The sequence below is a fragment of the Myxine glutinosa genome, chromosome 11 (assembly GCF_964187855.1).
Source record: "Myxine glutinosa chromosome 11, kmMyxGlut1.1, whole genome shotgun sequence".
NCBI lineage: Eukaryota > Metazoa > Chordata > Myxini > Myxiniformes > Myxinidae > Myxine > Myxine glutinosa.
The window spans coordinates 95,120,373-95,144,792 of record NC_136271.1 but is presented as its reverse complement, the minus strand read 5'-3'; the positions used below and the strand labels follow the sequence as shown (position 1 = coordinate 95,144,792).

Here is a 24,420-nt window from a genome sequence, read left to right as displayed (position 1 = left end):
TCCCCTTCCTGTTCAGGCTGGAGTTCCCCAAGGCAGTGTGCTGGGCCCTGTGCTTTTTCTGGTCTTTATCAATGATCTCTCCGACTCTCTGGAAAATCCTCTGTATCTCTTTGCTGATGACTCCACTCTCTGCCGCTCCATTTCTCTTCCCTCAGATCGGCAGTCTGCAGCCTCCTCACTCTCTGAAGACCTGGACAAAATCACAGACTGGTCAAACATGTGGAACATGTCTTTCAATCCTGACAAATCTCACACTCTTACTACGTCTCTCCGAAAAGATCGACTGGACAACCCTCCCATCTACTTTCTCAACAATCCTCTCCAAGAAGTTCTGTCGCTCAAGCTTTTGGGTCTCACCATCTGCCATGATCTTTCTTGGGAAAACCACATTTCCAAGCTGGCCTCCAAAGCCAGTCGCCGACTGGGCATCCTCCGTCGTGCGAAGTCCTTCCTAGGCACACCTGAGCTCCTCACCACATACAAGGCTTTCATCCGCAGCTCAATGGAATACTGTTCTCCCCTATGGGGCTGGTGCTCCTGCCTCACACCTGGCTCGGCTTCACGCTGTTGAATCCAAAGCTTTCAGAATCATTGGAATCTCCCACGATGAAGCTATCTCTGAGGGCCTTTCACTCACTCACCGCAGGCAGGTAGGTGGTCTTTCTGTCTTCTACCGACTCCTCTCCGGCCTTGCTCCCCCAGCTCTCTCTGTGCTCTGTCCCCCAAATATTCCTACAGGTCGCACAAGATCTGCCAGCCACCCTCTGATGGTTAAACTGCCGAAATCTCGGCTCTGTGCTCACCTTCACTCTTTCATTCCTCTTTTCTCCCGCCTCTGGAACAAACTCCCATACTCACTTCAATCACACTCTTCCCTCCAGGTCTTCAAAACAGCTGTTCACCACCATCTCTTATCTTCCCCCATCCAAAACCTTGATCTTTTCTACCCCCACTAATTCACCCCAGATCCACCTTGTTTGAAATTCCAACTTCTTTCCTGGAAGTCTTGGCAGTGTCCATACGTTTTATACCTCTCCCACCCTCCCCCCCCCCCCCTTCCCATGCCTTCCCCCCAAAGCCCTCTCCCTCCCACAGTTCTCTCGATGTCTCCATGTCTCTCGGTCCCTGCTCTCAAATGTTGTGTTTGTGTCCTTCCCCCTCTCTCCCCATCTTGTCTACCGCTCCCGATGTTATTTGTTTTGTGTGTCTGTTTGTCTTTCTGTGTGATTAATGTTCGCTCTTTCACGAGCCTCGATCTTGTATAAAAAAAAAAAAAAAAAAAAACAATGTTCAAAAACAGAAGAGTTCCTCGAAACAAGTTGACTGTGCAGGGCAAGTATTCCATGAATACCATCTCGTTTATGGTGTGCACATTACGAGTGCACACAAAGTTGTCCGAGGTGAGATAATAAATATTGTCACGACTGATTAAATGTACAATTATATTTTGAAAAAGGAAAAAATTGCTGTTGGATTATCGTGCCTTGGGAGTAATGCCGTTCCTTGTTTGAGTAACTTACTAAACATCCCAAATAATTTTATTATGGCGATATCAAAAGCTGCTCTGGTATTATGTTATAACCATGTTATCAAATCCAGGTCGTCTTCCATACTTGTGGAATCACTGTGAAGTTTGGTGAAAGGGGAAGGTTTGTGCTCCTCGTACGTACTTGTGCAAAATTTGTCTCTACAGAATGCATCCGTGAAGGATGAGAGATTTTCATTCTTGGTTCGACTCAGTTTCTCCCACTCGAAGTACATCTACGGAAAAGGTTTGTTTTTTGTTTTTCAATTTGTGTGGGAGGAGAATTTGAGCAATTAAGTTGATTTTACTTGTTTAACCACAATGATCTGGAAACATGTGATGGGTATTAAAGGTATAAATAGCTCAATCTTTCAGAACTCAGGTCTGGTTTACAATAAATTGCATGATGGGTTTTTGTTTTGTAAACCAGGTTGAAAACCAACCGTATTGCCAGGAAGCCTATTGTTAAAATTTCATAATAATAATAATAATAGTACTAATCTTTATTGTCCCATATGCAGGGAAATTCTTCTTTGGTGACGCCATAAGACTCAGTCATTCAAAAAACATAAAACAGCAAAGGCAATAAGAAAACAGGGTAAAAGAAGATGGACGAAACAGCAAAATGGCTAGGAATAGAATTTAGCACTTTAATTGCACATGGTACAAATGACGTTTGGAAAATGTTCTTCTTCATCCTCCTCACACGAAAGCGTCTCACTGATGGCAGTTTTTCAAAAAGTCCGTTCAAGAAGTTACTTTCATCGGTACATACATGCTTCGACTTCCTTTCCAATGCTCGCAAGTATAGAGACTCCATACTGGTTGAAGGCCCACCCACTTTAAGTGCCAGTGGAATGACCTTTCTCAATCGTGACTTATTCCACACATTAAGATATAATGTACCAGGAAATCAAATTAAATGACAAAACACTGATCAGAAAGGAATTGGTCAACATCCGCATCACACTTGAGCCAACACCAAATTAATTCAACTTCCTGAGAGGATACAATCTTTGCATTGATTTATTGTACACAGCATCAGTATTTCCATTAAAAGTTGGCTTGTTATCAATAATGGTGCCCAAGTATTTGAATTTGTTAACGATTTCCACCTTATCACCATTTAAGGTTACAGGTTCATGATTGTGACCTTTTCAAAAGTCCAAAATCATCTCTTTAGTTTTGCATGCATTCGGAGTAAGACAAAAGTCCCCACACCACTTGTTCAATGTGTCAATCTCATCGAGGTACGATACAAAGGATGATTGATCGGAAAGACAGCCAACAATGGTGGTATTAAAGCGCGGCGTTACGCGCGCTGCTTGTGAGCAAGGAGGAAGCGGACAAGCGGTAACATATAAACGTCTTTATTGTAAGACTACACTGTAACACTTCCGGGCTGGTCGCCCGGTGTATCCATGAGGCCACGCCTACCCCTCGGGCGTGGCCACCGCCCACTTGGTGCGTGGAATGATGTCACCACGCCAGTGGGCTTTTGTGTCCGCCACACGCGCCCCCCCAGAATTCCCGCGCACCTGGAGGGCCAGTTTGCGGGGCAGACGAATGACCCGGCCGAAGCGCCCCCTGGCGATCGGCGGCGTCCGGGGTGCAGGGATACCAGGTGGGATGCCCCTGGCTGCCCCTGGGATGGGTGCAGGACCGGGGGGCGCCGTGGCGGCGGGGCTGGGCGGTGCCGGGGGTCCGCCCGCAGGAGGGCGGCCCCGACGTGGGGGTCGGGCCACTGGCGGTGGATGGTCCACATCGAGGTGGGCCGGCTTGAGGCGGTCTACCGAAACGCGGTCAGGAGTACCGCCGATGTCCAGGGTGAAGTGCTTCGCCCCGGTCTCCAGCACGCGGAAAGACCCGTCGTACGGGGGCCGCAGTGGTGTCCGATGGGCATCGTGTCGGACGAAGACGTACTCCGCCGTGCGAAGCTCCGGGGCGACGTGCGTCGGTGGGTGCCCGTGGCATGCCGTTGGCACCGGGGCGAACCTCTGGGCGGTCTCTTGCAGAGCGGAGCGCTGCTGTGCCGCGGACCATGGTGCCGTGGAGTCGGGGAGGAACTCGCCCGGCACCCACAGCGGTTGCCCGAAGACCAACTCCGCCGCGGATGCGCGCAGGTCCTCCTTGGGCGCCGTCCGGAGGCCCAGCAGGACCCAGGGGAGCCTGTCGACCCAGCCGCCGTCGCGGAGGGTGGCCCGGAGCGCGGCCTTCAATGAGTGGTGAAAACGCTCACACAGGCCGTTAGCCTGGGGGTGGTAGGCCGTGGTTCGGTGCAGCCGGACCCCGAGCCCCTGCGCAACCGCTCCCCAGAGCTCCGAGGTGAACTGGGGGCCGCGGTCGGATGAGATGTCTGAGGGGGCGCCGAACCGGGCGACCCAGGTGGCGATGAAAGCCTGCGCGACATCGGCCGCCGTTGTCGATGCCAAGGGCACGGCCTCCGGCCACCGGGTGGTGCGGTCCACCATGGTGAGGACGTAGGTGAAACCCCGCGAGGGGGGCAGAGGTCCTACCAGGTCCACGTGGACGTGGTCAAACCGGCGTTCCGACACCGTGAACGGGGCCAACGGGGCCTGGGTGTGCCGGTGCACCTTGGCGCGCTGGCACGCGAGGCACGTCCTGGCCCAGCCGCGGACGGCCTTCCGGAGGCCATGCCAGACGAACTTGTCGGTGATCAGCCTTTGGGAGGCCCTCGCGCCCGGGTGGGACAGGCCGTGGATGGCGTCAAACACCTGGCGCTGCCAGCCCGTGGGCACAATGGGGCAAGGACGCCCGAGGGAGACGTCACACAAGAGGGCCGCGCCCGCGCCGTCGAACGGCACCTCGGTGACGCGGAGGCCCGTGACGGCGGTCCGCAAGGCCTGGACGTCGGGGTCAGCGGCCTGGTCCGCTGCCATCCGGGCATAGTCGATGCCGAGGTGGACTGCGTGGGCGACGGCCCGGGAAAGGCAATCCGCCACCGGGTTGTCCTTCCCCGCGACGTGCTGGATGTCCGTCGTATACTCGGACACGGCCGAGAGGTGACGCTGCTGCCGGGCCGACTACGGCTCGGTGACCTTGCCCATCGCGAAGATCAGCGGCTTGTGGTCGACGAAGGCAGTGAACGCCCGGCCCTCGAGCAGATGGCGGAAGTGCCTGACCGCCAAGTGAAGTCCGAGCAACTCGCGGTCGAAGGTACTGTAACGGCGTTCGGGCGGGCGAAGCTGCCGGCTAAAGAACGCCAGCGGTTGCCAAGCTCCACGCACCCATTGCTCGTGCACCGCGCCCACCGCGTAGTCCGAGGCATCGGTGGTGAGGGCGATCGGTGCATCGGGCGCCGGGTGCGCGAGCATGGTGGCGTTAGCCAAGGCGAGCTTCGCGCCCGTGAACGCCGTGTCAATCTGCTCGGTCCAGGTAACGTCGCCTTTGCCCGGCTTACCTCGGAGAGCTTCGTGCAGGGGGCGCAGGAGCTGGGCGATACGGGGCAGGAACCGATGGTAAAAGTTCACCATGCCCAGGAACTCCTGCAGCCCTCTGATCGTGCGGGGGCGCGGAAACCCCTTCACCGCCTCCACCTTGGCCGGCAGGGGGACGGCTCTGTGCCTGGTGACACGGTGCCCCAGAAAATCGATTGTGGCGGCGCCGAACCGGCACTTTGCGGGGTTCACAATCAGGCCATGCTGGCCCAGGCGTTCGAAGAGCGTGCGGAGGTGGCGTAGGTGCTCTTCGCGGGACGCGCTGGCGACGAGGATATCGTCCAGGTAGACGTAGACAAAATCCAAGTCGCGCAGGACGCTGTCCATCAGTCGCTGGAACGCCTGAGCCGCATTCTTCAGACCGAAGGGCATGCGCAGGAACTCGAAGAGTCCGAATGGCGTGATGACCGCCGTCTTCGGGACGTCCTCCAGCCTGACGGGGACCTGATGGTAGCCGCGTATGAGGTCCACCTTCGAGAAGAAGGACCTGCCCGCCAAACGGGCGGAAAAGTCCTGAATGTGGGGGACGGGGTAGCGGTCGGGGGTCGTGGCGTCATTGAGACGGCGATAGTCCCCGCACGGTCGCCATCCCCCGCCGGGCTTCGGCACGATGTGCAGCGGCGACGCCCAAGCGCTCTCTGAGCGCTGAACGATGCCGAGTCGCTCCAGGGTAGCGAACTCCGCTTTTGCCACCGCCAGCTTCGTCGGCTCGAGGCGGCGTGCCCGGGCGTAGACCGGTGGCCCGACGGTGGGGATGTGATGGGCCACCCCGTGCTTGACGGCCCCCGCCGAGAAGGTGGGCCGCGTGAGGGCCGGGAAGCCGGCGAGGAGGCGGGTGAATGCGTCCGCTGCCGGAAGCGTGCAGACCAACGTGGCCGGAACCGAATCGTTCGGCAAGCCGCTTGGCAAGCCGCTCGTTGAGCTGGGCAACGCACAAGTGAGCGAGCTGAACGTCTCGGCCTGGACAAGCCGTCTGCGCTTGACGTCGACCAGGAGCCCATTAGCGCACAGGAAGTCCGCGCCAAGCAGTGCCATGGGCACGTCGGCGGTGACGAACGTCCATCGGAAAACCTGCCCTCCAAACCGCAGAGAGAGGCAGCGTTTTCCGTACGTACGGATGGGCGTCCCGTTCGCGGCAGGCAGCGCGGGGCCCCCACCCGCGGCGTGCTTGTCTGACGTGCCGGCGGGAATGACACTCACCTGCGCTCCCGTGTCGCACAGGTAACGGCGCCCGGAGAAGGTGTCCGTTATGAACAGCAGGCTGCTCGAACGGCCGGCGCTCATCGCCACAATTGAGCGCCGGCCCTGGCGTTTCCCGACCCGTTGAAGGAGCACGGCGGATGACACCGCCGAGCTTCGTGGCCGAACTTGGCGTGGAACCAGCACCAGGTGGTGGAGCTGGAGGAGCGCGGCTGGCTCCGCCAGGCCGGTGGAGTCGACGGGTTTCCCCGCGGTGGCGGTTTTCGCCGCGGCGGTGGGCGGGGCGTGGCGGCGTTCACGAGGTGCGTATCAGCATGCTGTTGAACATCAGCGTGCTGTAGAAGATGATGCTGTGGAACATGCTGCTGAACGTCAGCGTCGAAGGCCGTGACGGCCACGCCAACGCTCGCCCGCGTGTCCGAAGCGGCGAAGTACTTGTCCGCCTCGGCTGCCAATGCTCGGGGTTCCGTTAGCCCGGTCCCGGCCAACGCGAGGCGAACCTGCGCTGGAAGTTGGCGACGGAAAAGCGCCCGGAATAGCGAACCGGGGGCTTCGTCGCCCAACAGTGACAGCATATGGTCCATTCGGACCGACGGGCGCGTCTCACCGAGCTCGGGGAGATCCAGGAGGCGGTCGGCCCGTGCGTCGTCCGTGAGGCTGAACGTGGCTAGGAGTAGCCGCTTGAGTGCCTCGTACTTGTGGCCGTCCGGTGGGTGGCGAAGGACGGACACAACTCGAGCGGCCGTGCCGGGCCCGAGGGAGGCGACGACGTGGCAGTAGCGCGTGTCATCGCCGGTGAGGTGCCGAAGCTGAAATTGGGCTTCGGCCTGGACGAACCAGACTTCGGCCTGAGCCTCCCAAAATTCCGGAAGTTTGACGAAGTTGGCCATGGCAATGGCGTCGTGTGTGGAAGGATCGCTCCGGCAGATCCAACGTCGAGGGTCACCAGTAAAGCGCGGCGTTACGCGCGCTGCTTGTGAGCAAGGAGGAAGCGGACAAGCGGTAACATATAAACGTCTTTATTGTAAGACTACACTGTAACTTCCGGGCTGGTCGCCCGGTGTATCCATGAGGCCACGCCTACCCCTCGGGCGTGGCCACCGCCCACTTGGTGCGTGGAATGATGTCACCACGCCAGTGGGCTTTTGTGTCCGCCACAGTATCGTCTGCGTACTTTATCAAGTTATAAACTTCTTTCAGGGCCACACATCCATTGGTGTACAGACTTGACAGAGGTGACAATACACAGCCTCGTGGCTTAGACTGTCACAAATAGGCCTCTTAATTATTTGCCAGAGCAAACATTGGTATGCACACAGGCGAAAGCAAACTCGATTCATCACAAGGGTTGTGTGAACACCAATGAGTCAAATCAAAATCCCCGCATTATCCGCGAGTGCACACTGGAGGGCTTGGTCTATGAACAAGGAATCTACAGTGATTTGTGATCTTATTCTTGATAATGATTTAGGTATCCTCATCATCATTGAATCCTGGCTCAAGGGTGATTTTTCAGGACGGCTACTTCATCGTTGATATCAACACAGCAGTGCCAAACGACCTGGTTTAAATGCGCAAGGACAAACAACCAAGGGTTAGCAGTCATAGTGCAGGTTTTGATAGGCCTAAAGTTCTCTTCATGCGTTGAAGTTCCTCGTACGGGAACTCGTATTTAAAAAAAAAAAAGGAGAAGCAGATTTGATTAAAATTGGATGGATTGAGGTTTTGGGTGTAATGGATACAATTGGATGGATTTACCAAATTCCAAAGTTCATTCTTTGCTTGATCTATCTTATTTACAAGGAAACTCCTTTGGCAGCTGATGAGGATTTCTATTGCTCTGGTCAGATTACCAATGCTGGACATCACTGAGCTGAATTGAACTGTTGCGTTCCACCGTTTAACCATTGTTGAATTGACATTGCTTTTGTTTTCCAGAACCAAGTGTTCAGTTCTTGACAAACCCCAACGAGGAAATTCACTTCAGACACCTGTTCCTGATGGAGACGTATGTTCAAGCGTGTATTTGAATGTTTGTTTGTTTATTGTTTTTATGTATTATTCAATGCAAACTACACTGCAAATTTAGCATGATTTTAGGAGCAATGTGACGTCTTTTAATCGTATTCCGTGGATCGCCGGGATGGCCTTCAGGTACGCACACTCACCTTGGAGCTGATTAGCTTGGGTTTGAATCCCGACCCAGCTATAAACCGTTATCCCGGTGTTTCACAGCCAGGGTGATTCATCAATGTGTCCCTCGGATGGATGTTAAACTGAGTGTCCTGTCCGTCAGCGTTCATTGATGGACATTAAAGATCCGATGATGTCCTTCGTGACGAGTAGGCGAGTTATCGCCGCCACCCTCAACAAATTACAAATTCCCGCCCTCGCCAGCGGAGGGCATTGTATCAGCGGGACAGCCGCGTCATGATGCGAACCCACAGCCTTGTGCTACGAATGAAGGAAAAATATTGCATTCGGTTATAGCAGATTCATAAACAAAAATGTTTTACATACTGCATAAACAATGACATATAATTTAACCTGTCTTGGTGCCGCAAGGGTTTGAGCGCCTGCTCTGAGCCTGGGAGGTCGGTGATTCGAACCCAAACTGGCAGCCTTCGTTGCTGCTCTACGTTCATTACCCATGTCTCGCTCCCATAAATCATAAAACTTCTCACACATGCAGCATACACCTTTCCCTTCAGATTCAACGACCCTCCCCTCCTCGTCAGCACGCCACTCAGTTCCCAAAACTGCTTCTATGCACATCTCACTCCAGCAACCGTTGCCGAGTCTGATCCACCTTCTCCATTCAGCACGTCTCCTTGGTAACAAAATGTTTTCACACATTCCAGCTTCACGCCGTCTCCAAGATCCAACTCAACATTTCCTCAATCTGCAGCTCCCTCTGTGCACACCTTACATTTGAATGTAGCTGCCACACTGGTTAATGACCCTCTCAAACCACTACATTTTTTGATGAACCGACTCAGCGCACATTGTACATTGACTGGAGTTCACTCCGACACCCTTCCTGCACACAGCACAGGGCCACTTCCCAGTTCTTTCCACCTCACCACATGCTTTACCACTTGCCATCACCTTCGTCTTTCCGATATTCACCTTCAGACCTTTTGTCTCCATACATTCCTTCCACTTGCTCATCTTTTCCTTCAGTCCATACATACTTTCCGCAATCAACACCAGATCATCTGCATACAACAACTCCCACGGTAAACCCTCCTTTACGTTCTGAGCCAGCACCTCCATCACAGCTACAAATAGTAGTGGACTTAGTGCTCTGTCCCCCAAATATTCCTGCAGGTCACACAAGATCTGCCAGCAACCCTCTTATGGTTAAACTGCCAAAATCAAGACTCTCTGCTCATTTTCACTCCTTCACCCTTTCATTCCTCTTTTCTCCCACCTCTGGAACAAACTCCCCCACTCTCTTCAATCCCACTCCGCCCTCCAGGTCATTAAAACAGCTGTTCACCACCATCTCTTGTCTTCCCCCATCCAAAACCTTGATCTTTTCTACCCCCGCTAATTCACCCCAGATCCACTTTTTTGAAATTCCAACTTCTTTCCTGGAAGTCTTTGCATGTCTTTATGTTTTATACCCCTCCCACTTCCCCCCAAGCCCTCTCCCTCCCACAGTTCTCTCGATGTCCCTGCTCTCAAATTAACCCCCCCTTTTGGGTTTTTTTTCGAAGATGAAAACGCTCTCCACACTATCGAAGTTAAGTAATTGTTTCCATTTGTATTTTCGTCAAAACTATTTATTTTATGGTGTGTGTACGTATCGTGTGTCCCTAGGAAGATTCTCAGTGTTAATCTTTCATACCTCTATGAAATATCGTCGGTTAATTCGTGTCGTGTCTTTTGAGGCCTTGTACCTTGTCCGACCCTGAGGCTTTTGTTTTTCGAACTTTGATTTGTTTTTGTTTGTTTTTCTCTCAGTGGTCCATCTATTGTGCTCCAACTACTTTCGTTCTCTGTTTTTTCCCAGTCTTTTCACCCCACACGTCCTTGTTTAAAATCTCAACTCAAAAACCAAAAAACCCCAAAAAAATTTTTTCCCAACTCTGTTCTTATTCGTTGTTCTTATTCATTCGTTCTTCGTGCTTTGTGTTTCACCCACATTTCCCCAGATAGTTTTCACTGTTAAACTTTAAAATGTTCAAACTTTCCCCTAAAGTTTCCCCACTTCCGCTTCCGGTCTTGCCGGCGAGGTTTCGTTTATTCGCAGCTCTCCACGCTCTCCATCGAAATCGAAGTTAAGTAATTGTTCCCATTTGTATTTTCGTTATAACTGTATTTATTTTATGGTGTGTGTACGTATGTTGTGTCCCGAGGAAGATTTTCGGTGCAAATCTTTCATACCTGTATAGAAAATCGTGTTAATGTGTGTCGTGTCTTTTGAGGCCTTGTACAGTGTACAACCTGGAGGCTTTGTTTTTCTCTCAGCGGTCCGTCGTTTGTGCTCCAATAACTTTCGTTCTCTGCTTTTCCCAGTCTTTTCACCCCATAGCCTACTTCCTTGTGTAAATCTCAACTCAAAAAAAACAAACAAACAAAAAAAAACATTTTCCTTCTCTGTTCTTATTCTTTGTTCTCATTCGTTTATTCGCTCTTATTCGTTCGTTCGTTCTTCGACCACGTGTTTCTCCCCCATTTCCCCAGATAGTTTTCACTGTTATTAACCTTACAATGTTTACACTTTCCCCTCAAGTTCTGTATTCTGTCGTATATTATAACACCTTTTTCTTCTTCTTCTTTAAAAGGCTGCTTTCGACTTGCTCACCAAATCTTTTCATTCCAAAAAAAAATTCCATCTCTTACAGTGCCTCTTTCATACATTCCCTAAACTCTCCTGCTCTCCACCCCCCCCCCCCCCCCCCTCCAGCATCCTCAAACGTATTTCTGACTCGAAGGTCACAAGAAACTCATTTTGCAATAAATGTTCGTTTTCCATTAATCGTACACTTTTCAAAATCCAATCTCACCCCTCCCCTCCAAATCCTCCCCATCACCCCTCCCCTCCAAATCTTCCCCATCACCCTTCCCCTCCAAATCTTCCCCATCACCCCTCCCCTCCAAATCTTCCCCATCACCCATCCCTTTCAAATCTCCCCCCTTGCCCCTTCCCTCCTAAACTCCCCCCACACCCTTCCCCTCCAAGACTCCCCCTCGCCCCTCCCATCAAAGACTCCCCCCTCACCCTCCCCTCCAAATCTCCCCCATCTCCGATCCCTTTCAAATCCCTCCCCTTGTCCCTTCCCTCCTAAACTCCCCCCTAACCCCTCCCCTCATAAAACCCCCCTCGACCCTCCCCTTCAAGTCTCCCCACCCTCATTTCTTCTCCATTTCCCCCCTCTCACCCCTCCTCCTCAAAGCTTCCTCCCCGCTTCTTCCCCGTTCCAACTCACCTCCATCTCCCCCAACCTTCTGCCTCGCTCTTCCCCCTCCTCAAATAGCACCTCACTGTGCCTCACCCTATCACCATCAAACCTTTTATCCGCCCCATCCTTCCCTTTCTCCGAGCTATTCTGAAATCTCTGACACACCTCCAACAGCTCTCCCTACCTCTTCCTCCTCTTCCACATCTTACCCTACCCCCCCCCCCCCCTGTTCTGTATCCGATGCCACCCCCCCTTCCTCTTCATTAACGGTATGGACCTCAAACATCTGGGGCCTTCGTTCAAACTTAACTGATCTCTCCATACAGGTTGCTTCTGACAAACCAGACGTGATCTGCTTCACAGAAACTTTCCTCCTTCATGATGTCTCTGATTCCTTAGTATCTCTCCCGGGTTACCCCCTCCTCCGGTATGATAGACCTGAGCCTCGTCCTGGAGGTGGGGTTGCTATCTTTATCAAAAACTCTCTTTCTCACTCACCCTGCACTGCCCTCTCTCCACCTCACCCCCAGGAATACCTCTGGCTACGGCTTCCCCTTCGCTCCCACCTCTTGTTCATATGTGTGTTGTACCATCCACCAAACAGTGATGACTCAATCTACATCTCGCTGTCTGATAATATGGACCAACTTCTATCTACCCATCCCAACTCTCTCTCTTCCTCATATGTGGTGATTTCAATTGTCACCATGCCAGTTGGCTGGGTGTGGGTACTTCTCTCACCAGCCATGGTTCCTCAGCAAAGGACTTCTGCGACTCACTGGGACTGGCACAATCTGTCAATTTCCCGACCCGGATCTCAGTCAACGGAGCATCTTCTCTTCTGGACTTGGTTGACTAACTTCCCTGAAAATGTCCGCTGCTCTTCTTCTGCTCCAATCGGCTCATGTGATCATGTGCTTGTTAAAGTGGACATCTCTCTGACCATTATCAGGGAGCCTCCTCAGCGCCGACGTGTCTGGCATTTCACTCAGGCCAAATGGCTCGGTCTTCAAGCAGCCATCAACCATCTGGACTGGTCTCCCATCTCTCCCACCTCTGACATCAACTCATCCAGGGAATTCTTCCAAAGTAAATTGCTCTCTCTCATGCACAGATTTATCCCATCTCGTCTTCAGTTGTCATACCCCTCCTCCCATCCATGGTACACGGAATCTTGTGGTGAGGCTGTTGCCCAGAAACAACTTGCCTTCGTCTCCTGGAAAGCAAATCCAATGGAAGGAAATCTCATTTCCTTTCACAAAGCCCGAAACAAGTGTGTGTCCACCCTCAGGAGAGCCAGGAAACAATATCTCTCCGTTCTCAAGACCAACACAACAACAACAACATGCATTTTAAGGCCATGTTCCCTGCTAGAGCGGGGGTTAGCCTTGCGGTCCCCATGACAATCTTCTCCATTTTGCCCTATTTTCTGCATCTCTCCTTGTTAACCCCCTTGCCCGCATTTCTTCTTCCACCATCTTTAGCCAAGTCTTTCTCGGTCTTCCCCGTCCTCTACTTCCTTCTACATTAACTTCCATCACTCTTCTCAACCAGTCACTTTCATCCTTCCTCAATACATGACCAAACCATCTCAACCTGTTCCTCTTCACAGCATCAATCACAGGCAATATTCCCATCATCTTTCGCAATTTATCATTTGTCTTCCTCTCTCTCAACGATACTCCGCACATCCATCGAACCATTCGCATTTCCACCCTTTCCAGCCTTCGTTGCTGCTCTACGTTCATTACCCATGTCTCGCTCCCATAAATCATAACACTTCTCACACATGCAGCATACACCTTTCCCTTCAGCTTCAGCAACACTCTCCTCCTCATCAGCACGCCACTCAGTTCCCGAAACTTCTTCCATGCACATCTCACTCGAGCAACCGTTGCCGAGTCTGATCCACCTTCTCCATTCAGCATGTCTCCGAGGTAGCAAAATGTTTTCACACCTTCCAGCTTCACGCCGTCTCCAAGATCCAACTCAACATTTCCTCCATCTGCAGCTCCCTCTGTGCACACCTTACATTTGAATGTAGCTGCCACACTGGTTAATGACCCTCTCAGACCACTACATTTTTGATGAACCCACTCAGCGCACATTGTACACTGAATGGAGTTCACTCCGACACCCTTCCTTCACACAGCACAGGGCCACTTCCCAGTTCTTTCCACCTCACCACATGCTTTACCACTTGCCATCACCTTTGTCTTTCCGATATTCACCTTCAGACCTTTTGTCTCCATACATTCCTTCCACTTGTTCATCTTTTCCTTCAGTCCATCCATACTTTCCGCAATCAACACCAGATCATCTGCATACAACAACTCCCACGGTAAACCCTCCTTTACGGTCTGAGCCAGCACCTCCATCACAGCTACAAATAGTAGTGGACTTAGTACCGACCCCTGATGCACTCCCACCTTCACCTCAAACTCACCACTGTTCCCGTCCTTCGTCCTTACAGCTGTGCGTGCTCTTTTGTACATTGCCATCACTACTCTGATCAACCATTCCTCCACTCCTAACTTCCTCAATGCCCATGTCAATACTTTGCGTGGAACCCTATCGAATGCTTTCTCCAGATCAACAAACCCCAAAAAAACAACTTCTTCCTCTTATCCATGTACTTCTCCTGCAACTGCCTCACAATGAAAAGTGCATCTGTCGTTCCTCTTCCTGGCATAAATCCAAACTGCATTTCGTCGATCTTCACTTTCTTCCTTATCCTCCTCTCCAACACCCTTTCCAATACCTTCATTCCATGCTCCAATAACTCTATCGCTCGGTACGAGCCACACTCCAGAGGGTCACCTTTCCCCTTGTATAGAGGGACGAGGGTACTCAGTTCCCAATCCACTGGAATGCGGCCTTCTTTCACCACCAAATTACAGATCTCTGTCATTCTCTTCACACCCCAACTTCCTGCTGCCTTCAACATATCTCCCACAATTCCCGTCGGCCCTCCCGCTTTTCCACTCTTCATTGCTTTTATCGCTTCCTCAACTTCCTTCTCAGTTATCTTCTCTGCCGGTCCTAAAACTGGGTTACTCTCTATGTTGCCATCCCATTCATTCTCTGTATTCAACAGCATTTCCATATATCTTTTCCATCTTCCTTTAATTCCATCTGGGTCGACAACGATTTGTCCCACTTCATCCTTCAAGCAACTCACCCCCATCACATCACACCTCTCTTTCGCTATCTGCTTTGCAATCCTGAATACTGCTTTCTGACCCTCTTCCGAATCCAAGCGTTCTCCGAACATTTTCCTACATGCCTCCTGCGCCTTTGCTACCTCTTTCTTTGCAGCCTTCCTGGCTGCCTTATAACTTTCATGCTCTGCTGTTTCTGCTCCCGTACCCTTCGCCTTCTGCCACTCTTTGAACTTCTTCCTCTTCTCATCAATCCTCTTTCCAACCTCAACATCCCACCACCATGTTTCCGAGTGCCTCGGTGGTCCTTTTGTCCATCCACATACCTCACCAACGGCTCCCAACAGACTAGCTTTCATTGACATCCAACCACTTTCAAACTCAACCACATCATCCTCTACCCTACTCAGCCTCTCTTTTAATGCCTCCCTTACTGTCACCTCTTTCAACCTCCACACCTTCATTCTCGGTTGGTACTTCACCCGCCGAGCTCTCCTCGCACCTTTCACACTTATGTCGCAGACAACCAAGTGGTGCTGTGAAACAGCCTCCTCCCCCGGGATCACCTTTGTGTCCCGGAGGTGCCCCCTATCTCGCCGACGCACCATCAGGTAGTCAACGGTTGTCGTCGACCCACCTGACGTGTATGTAACAAGCTTATTGTCCTCTTTCTGGAACTGAGTATTACAAATCAACAAATCAGCTCCATCAGCAAACTCCAAAATCATTTCACCTTCTCCATTTCTCACACCATATCCGTAACCCCCATGAACTCCCTCAAAACCATCCATACTCCTTCCCACATGTCCATTCAGGTCTCCTCCCACCACAACAACTTCCTCATCTTTCACGTTTTCCATCAGCTTCTCTATCGCACACCAGAACTTGTCCTTCTCTTCATCGCTTCGACCAACCTGCGGAGCATATCCCGAGATGACGTTCACCAAGAGCTTTCCAATCATCATTTTCACCATCATCAACCTATCACTCACTCTAGTCACACTCACCACACTGTCTACAAACTCCTCAGAAAACAGGACACCAACACCATTCACGCCCTCCGGGCACCCTTGCCACACAAACTTGTATTTCTGTCCCTGCCTACCCTTCACCATTCTCACACCACTTCCCTTCCATCTCGTCTCTTGCACACAACATATGTCCACTCTTCTTCTGACCAATACTTCCACCACTTCTCCTGATCTCCCTGTCATTGTCCCCACATTCCATGTCCCAAACCTCAGAAACCGATCTCCACTTCGGGCTGCACCCTGCCCATATGTACTTGTGATTGTCATTATCAAGATCTCAAGACCGAACTCCCTTATCTGTCTCCCTCTTCCAAATCCTGGTGGCGTCTGGTCAAATCTGTTTCTGGTGTTTGTTCCCACTCCATCCCCTCCCTTACCTCAAACGGGTACACAGCTGGCTCCGCACGTGAAAAAGCTGAATGCCTCAACTCTGTGTTTGCCTCTAAATCTTGTGTCCCAAACCATCCCTCTTTGTACCCACCGTACCCAGTCGTACCCAGCTGCTCCTGGACTCTGTGTCCTTTCCTCCTGACAAGGTGGAAAAGTTTCTGTCAACCCTCGACTCTGATTCTGCAACTGGACCTGACGGCATCAGCCCACGGGTCCTAAAATCCTGTTCTTCCGCTCTTTCACTCCCCCTCTCTGTTCTCTTCACCCTCTCTTTTGCTCAAGGTCAACTGCCATCTGCTTGGAAATCAGCCGACATCACCGCTTCACACAAAAAAGATGCAAAAACAGATCCTAGTAACGACAGACCAATCAGCCTTCTCCCAATTATCAGCAAAGTCATGGAATCCATCATTGCTTCGGATATGAAATCTTTCCTCTTCTCTAATGGCTTGATCTCTGATCATCAATTTGGTTTCAGACCAGGTCACTCTACTCTGGACATGCTGCTTCTGCTGTCTCAACAATGGATGGAGGTCCTCAATGCCAAACAGGAAATTAGAGCTGTCTCCCTCGATATATCACGTGCCTTCGATACGGTCTGGCACCCCGCTCTGCTCACCAAACTCTCCTCCTTTGGTATCCATGGAAATCTCCATGCATGGCTGGCGGACTTCCTCTCTAATCGTAGTCAAAGTGTGGCCCTGAATGGGTTTCTCTCATCTCCTCTTCCTGTTCAGGCTGGAGTTCCCCAAGGCAGTGTTCTGGGCCCTGTGCTTTTTCTGGTCTTCATCAATGATCTCTCCGACTCTCTTGAAAATCCTCTCTATCTCTTTGCTGATGACTCCACTCGCTGCCGCTCCATTCCTCATCCCTCAGATCGGCAGTCTGCAGCCTCCTCACTCTCTTCAGACCTGGACAAAATCTCTGACTGGGCAAACAAGTGGAACATGTCTTTCAATCCTGACAAATCTCACTCTCTTACGATGTCTCTCCGAAAAGACCGACTGGACAACCCTTCCCTCCACTTTCTGAATAATCTTCTCCAAGAAGTTCTGTCACTCAAGCTTTTGGGTCTCACTATCTGCCATGATCTTTCCTGGGAAAACCACATTTCAAATCTGGCCTCCAAAGCCAGTCGCCGACTGGGCATCCTCCATCGTGCGAAGTCCTTCCTTGGCACTCCTGAGCTCCTCACCACATACAAGGCTTTTATCCGCAGCTCAATGTAATACTGCTCTCCCCTCTGTGCTGGTGCTCCTGCCTCACACCTAGCTCGTCTTCACTCTGTTGAAACCAAAGCGTTCAGAATCATTGGAATCTCCTGTGATGAAGCTACCTCCGAGGGCCTTTCACTTACTCACCGCAGGCAGGTTGGTGGTCTTTCTGTCTTCTCCCGACTCCTCTCCGGCCTTGCTCCTCCAGCTCTCTCTGGGCTCTGTCTCCCAAATATTCCTAAAGGTCGCACAAGATCTGCCTGCAACCCTCTTATGGTTAAACTGCCAAAATCAAGACTCTCTGCTCACCTTCACTCTTTCATTCCTCTTTTCTCCCGCCTCTGGAACAAACTCCCCCACTCCCTTCAATCCCACTCCTCCTTCCAGGTCTTGAAAACAGCTGTTCACCACCATCTCTTATCTTCCCCCATCCAAAACCGTGATCTGTTCTACCCCCGCTAATTTCACCCCAAATCCTCTTTTTTGAAATACCAACTTCTTTCCTGGAAGTCCTTGGTGTCCTTGTGTTTATACTTCTCCCACCCCCCCCCCCCACCCCCTTCCCACGCCGCCTCCCCCCAAGCCCTCTCCCACCCACACATTCCCGATGTCCCTCACAAATGTTGTGTTTGTGTCGTTCCCCCTCTCTCCCCATCTTGTCGACCGCTCCCCTTATTTTGTGTTTTCTGTGTCGGTTTGATTTTTTGTGTGATTAATGTTCGCTTTTTCAGGAGCCTCGATCTTGTATTCAAAAAAACAAACAAAAAAAAAACCATTGCAGATGAAGAAGTGTTGTTCGAGAGAGCTTTCTTCAACTTCTCTGGTGTAAAATACAGATACAAGAAGGTAGTGGGCACGACTGGTTTAGGTCGGGACAGATTGTGATGGGTTGGATGCACGAGATTTGAAGGGAAACACCGAGTTAAGACATTCTGACTTGTTATTTTATTATCATGATTTTTTATTTTCATATACATAGTCGAGGCTCCGGGAAGAGCTATAATTAGTACACTGAACGGATTAGGACAAAACAGGACAAAGGGAACAGAGAGAGGGGAGAAACACCAACAGCAGAGTTGAAGACCAAGATTGAGGCAGACTTGGACAAACGACAGGTGTAGGGAGGAAAGCGGGACAAGAGTGGATACATGGGATGGACAAGATTGATACAGAAGTAAACTTTCATGAGGGAAAACCGGAAATATGGAAGGCATTGCAGTAGGGGTTTAAAGAGGGTAGACAAGATCATGGTTTTGAAATGATAGTGAACAGCTGGCTGTGAATAGACACAAATTTGAGATGATGGTAAACAGCCAACTGCCTTGGAGACCTGGTGTGAGGAATGAGATTGAAGATAATGTGGAGGTTATTCCACAGATGGGGGGGGGGGGGGGGAGGGTAGGAGAAAGAGGAATGAATGAATGGAGGTGAGCAGTGATTCTGGATTTAGGTAGTTTATCCAGAAGTGGGTTTCGCCTGGTGTTGGCTTAGCGGTTGGGGTGCCGGCTTGGGATCCTAGGATCCTGGGTTCGAATCCCGGTCGATCGCTGAATTAACGCCAGGGGGGTTGACTCAGCCTGTCATCTTTCCGATGTCGGCAAATTGAGTACCAACTTGCTGGGATGAATGATCCAGTGTGTACCCCGAATTAGAATAGGTACACCGTATCCCTGCGCATCGTAAGAGGCGACTAAGGGTTGGCGTCAGGAAGGGCATCCGGCCATAAAAACATTGTCTCAAAACAGGGCCCCATGAGGTCATGGGGCCCGCAAGGCTAACCCCCACTCTAGTGGCGAAAAATGGCCTTAAAACGATCATTCATTCATTCATTCATTCATCCAGAAGTGGGTTGATGGTGGATCATGCGCCGCAGAAACCTGGAGAGGAGGGGGTGGACAAAGCATGGAAAGAGTAGAGTACAAGACCAGATAGGAGACTGTGGAAGACACAGAGAGACCACCGACCTGCTGCAGCCTTAGAGTGCCAGCCTTAGAGTGCCAGCCTTAGCGTGCCAGCCTTAGCGTGCCAGCCTTAGCGTGCCAGCCTTAGCTTGCCAGCCTTAGCGTGCCAGCCTTAGCGTGCCAGTCTTCTGTGTTGAGAAAGCAAGCAAGAAAGCAACCTCAACCACTTCCCTACAGGATCCAGTGTACCAGGTCTGAGAAGTGTTCCATGTTTATTAATAACCTCTGTTGCAAGTTAACATCTTATATTGGTAATAAAGGTAACCGAAGTGCGAAAGGAAAAAAAAAATGCAAATTCATATCAACTTTACCTTAATATGAAAGAGGTTATCTCAATAACCAGTTGAAGTGCTTTGTCTGAATAAAAAGAATTTTTCTATTAAATTTTGCCTTGGCTGTGCAGGGTAACATCTCTTTCTTACTTCCCTTCCCTTTCTCACCAGGATGCTGAAAACCTTTCTTTTATCGAGATGGAAAAGAGTGAACGCTCTTTATCACCCCAAAATAAATCTGAGAATTCAAGGCGTGAAAAGTTTGCTCGCGGATGCTAAACGGTAAAGTTTTCCATGAGAGGGATGCCGTCGACTACGATTACTACTGCTACTGCTACCACCATGACTATTACTACTACTACGATGACTACTACTACCTCTACTATTACTACTACTATGACTACTACTACTACAACAATTACTACTACTACTACTACTACTACTACGACTTACTACTACTACCACTCCAATTACTACTATTACTATTCCTACCACTCCTATTACTACTATTACTATTCCTACCACTCCTATTACTACTATTACTATTCCTACCACTCCTATTACTACTATTACTATTCCTACCACTCCTATTACGACTACTACTACCACGACTAATACTACTACTACTACTACTACTACTACTACTACTACTACTACTATTTCTACCTCTACTATTACTACTACTATGACTACTACCATGACTATTACTACTACTATGACTAATATTACAACTACTACTGCTACTACTATTGCTACTACTACTACTACTACTACAACTATTGCTACTACTATTACTGCTATTACTACTACTACTACTACTACTACTACTACTACCGCTACTTCAATAAACCACCTTTTAGAGGCCATTTTTCCCCGCAAAGCGGGGGTTCGCCTTTTTCGGGGACCGTGGTTGTTGGTGTTTTTTGGTCCCCTTTTTGAAGCAATGTTTTACGGCCGGATGCCCTTCTTGCCGCCAACCCTGTTTGTCGCCTTTTTACGACACACAGGGAATTACCAGTGAACTGGTACTCAATTAGCCGACCTCGGAAGGATGACAGGCTGAGTCAACCCCCCTGGCGTTAATTCAGCGATCGACCGGGATTCGAACCCAGGATCCTTGGATCCTAAGCTGGCACCCTAGCCGCTAGCCCAACACCAGGCTAACCCAACACCAGGCTGGTTTAATGGCCCCATTTAATCCTACCTTCTTGTGTGGTCCGCCACAAAAGTCTTTCCTCTCGACATGCTTCTATCGCGACCATCCTCTGTATGCATGCTACCTCTCGTAGCCATCCCCACCACCCCTCTCATGACCTCCCCACCACCTCTCTCATGACCTCCCCACCACCTCTCTCATGACCTCCCCACCACCTCTCTCATGACCTCCCCACCACCTCTCTCATGACCTCCCCACCACCTCTCTCATGACCTCCCCACCACCTCTCTCATGACCTCCCCACCACCTCTCTCATGACCTCCCCACCACCTCTCTCATGACCTCCCCACCACCTCTCTCATGATCTCCCCACCACCTCTCTCATGACCTCCCCACCACCTCTCTCATGACCTCCCCACCACCTCTCTCATGACCTCCCCACCACCTCTCTCATGACCTCCCCACCACCTCTCTCATGACCTCCCCACCACCTCTCTCATGACCTCCCCACCACCTCTCTCATGACCTCCCCACCACCTCTCTCATGACCTCCCCACCACCTCTCTCATGACCTCCCCACCACCTTTCTCATGACCTCCCCACCACCTCGCTCATGACCTCCCCACCACCTCTCTCATGACCTCCCCACCACCTCTCTCATGACCTCCCCACCACCTCTCTCATGACCTCCCCACCACCTCTCTCATGACCTCCCCACCACCTCTCTTATGACCTCCCCACCACCTCTCTCATGACCTCCCCACCACCTCTCTCATGACCTCCCCACCACCTCTCTCATGACCTCCCCACCACCTCTCTCATGACCTCCCCACCACCTCTCCCATGACCTCCCCACCACCTCTCCCATGACCTCCCCACCACCTCTCCCATGACCTCCCCACCACCTCTCCCATGCCCACTCCACCACGTCTCCCATGACCTCCCCACCACGTCTCCCATGACCTCCCCACCACCTCTCTCATGACCTCCCCATCACCTCTCTCATGACCTCCCCACCACCTCTCTCATGACCTCCCCACCAACTCCCCACCACCTCTCTCATGACATCCCCACCACCTCTCTCATGACCTCCCCACCACCTCTATCATGACCTCCCCACCACCTCTCATGACCTCCCCACCACCTCTCTCATGACCTCCCCACCACCTCTCTCATGACCTCCCCACCACCTCTCCCATGACCTCCCCACCACCTCTCCCATGACCTCCCCACCACCTCTCCCATGACCTCCCCACCACCTCTCCCATGCCCACCCCACCACGTCTCCCATGACCTCCCCACCACCTCTCATGACCTCCCCATCACCTCTCTCATGACCTCCCCATCACCTCTCTCATGACCTCCCCACCACCTCTCTCATGACCTCCCCACCACCTCTCTCATGACCTCCCCACCACCTCTCTCATGACCTCCCCATCACCTCTCTCATGACCTCCCCATCACCTCTCTCATGACCTCCCCATCACCTCTCTCATGCCCTCCCCACCACCTCTCATGCCCTCCCCACCACCTCTCTCATGCCCTCCCCACCACCTCTCTCATGCCCTCCCCACCACCTCTCTCATGCCCTCCCCACCACCTCTCTCATGCCCTCCCCACCACCTCTCTCATGCCCTCCCCACCACCTCTCTCATGCCCTCCCCACCACCTCTCTCATGCCCTCCCCACCACCTCTCTCATGACCTCCCCACCACCTCTCTCATGACCTCCCCACCACCTCTCTCATGACCTCCCCGCCACCTCCTTTTATTTCAAATTTAGTCTGGCCCTTCTCCTTCCGTTAAGTACCTTCATACCAGCACCCTGCCTCACTTACATTCCTCACCTCCCTCCTGACGACACTCCCCAACAAGCACAGACATGCATGCCTTCCTGCCTTTTCACGAATGTTAATATCCTTTCTGAAGGATATCTCTTTGCCTCCAAATCGTCCTGTTTGTTTTATGTCACAGAAGCTCTGCGTCATGTTTACAATTAGCCATGAATGTGACAACAGCTGAGATTGTATATTATGGCAGTAATTAATGTTGTGCAACTTTATATTGCAGTAAATTATTACGGAATTCGACAGACATTTATTTATTTATTTATTTTACAGGCTTTGGATCGTGGAGGAGCTGCGACACAAATCATGGGCACATCTAGCCAGGTACATTGAATGGTTTATTTGAAATTACACTTGGGAACTTTTAGGCTAAATTGAGTAGTGACAATTTGCAGAATAACAAAAAGCAGAAACAAGGAGAAAAGGACATAAAATGGCCGAGTCCCCGCGGTTTTAGTAATTTTGCTGTACGGAGTTGAAGGGCAAGCTAGTTAAAGCTGGTGTAATGCTCGCTAGTTAAAGCTCGTGTAATGCAAGCTCGTTTAAGCTAGTGTAATGCTCACTAGTCAAAGCGAGTGTAATGCAAGCTAATTAAAGCCAGTGCAATGCAAGCTAGTTAAAGCTGGTGTAATGCTCGCTAGTTAAAGCTCGTGTAATGCAAGCTCGTTTAAGCTAGTGTAATGCTCACTAGTCAGAACTAGTGTAATGCCAGCTAGTTAAAGCCAATGTAATGCAAGCTAGTTAAAGCTCGTGTAATGCAAGCTCGTTTAAGCTAGTGTAATGCTCACTAGTCAAAGCTAGTGTAATGCCAGCTAGTTAAAGCCAGTATAATGCAAGCTAGTGTTACGTGTTCCTCCCCGACCTCCTGGTCTCGGTATACCTCCGAACCCCGGGAGGAGCCACGGCAGAAAAATATGTTAATCCGTGTCAAAATTACGATGGAAACCACACCAAGAGGTATGAACAAACCAATAATATATTAAAAATCACACAGGGATAACGATACAACAATTATAGCAATCCACAATACGATCAATATCTCAAGATGGTACCATCTATTAAAGTAATAAAACTCACTGCTCTCCCAGTGAATATGACCGAACACTCCTCAATGTCTCTGTAACTCAATGGTGCTCCCGGCGAAGAGGCGATGAGGCGAGTAAGGAGGTGTAGGCAAGGCGGGGACCGTCACGTCGTCCCAACCAACAGCAAATTAGCAGTGGAAAGAGGAATCCCAAAGACGCGATCCAAACGTGCACATTCACCGTTCAACCGGCGAACCGCACCATATTCTTCAAACGCCGCTGTTGCGCACACACATCCCCGGCAAACCACCGGAGGGCGAGCCCAGCGGACATGGAAAAACCTTGTTCCGCGCACGCTGCGCGAGGTTCCAAAATGGCGGATGGCTCTTACTCGAGTCGCAGCCTCTAGGCGAGGATTCTATGGAATTTCACACCTGTACCTGACTACGCAGGCTTTTCAATGCTCCAGCGATAACACCGATCGCACGATTCTTTTCACGGACTCAAAGTTCACTCATGACGTTCGCTCAACCACGCTCCGTACGGAGCTTCAAGACACGTCTTTTTACTCTCCTAACGCCTTCCTCCTCTTCTCTATCGTCATCGTCCGGTGCTCGATCCTGTTTCATGTCTCGTTTTTCCATGAGTGCTTTTAACCTTTTAACCACAATAACCATTTCCTTTAAACAACAATAACCATAATCGCCGTTTCCTTCAAACCCCAATAATAGTAATAATAATACATAGAACCAGAAGGGTTTCAAGTGGAT

General features: G+C 51.0%; 1 long non-coding RNA gene across 1 annotated transcript; it reads left to right on the top strand.

The window, feature by feature from the left end:
- Positions 1-1,683: 1,683 nt before the first annotated feature.
- On the top strand, positions 1,684-19,906 carry LOC144888317 (uncharacterized). Its single transcript, XR_013620911.1, has 3 exons — positions 1,684-1,772; positions 8,122-8,191; positions 19,795-19,906. It is a non-coding gene; the product is annotated as an uncharacterized LOC144888317 (long non-coding RNA).
- Positions 19,907-24,420: the final 4,514 nt, after the last annotated feature.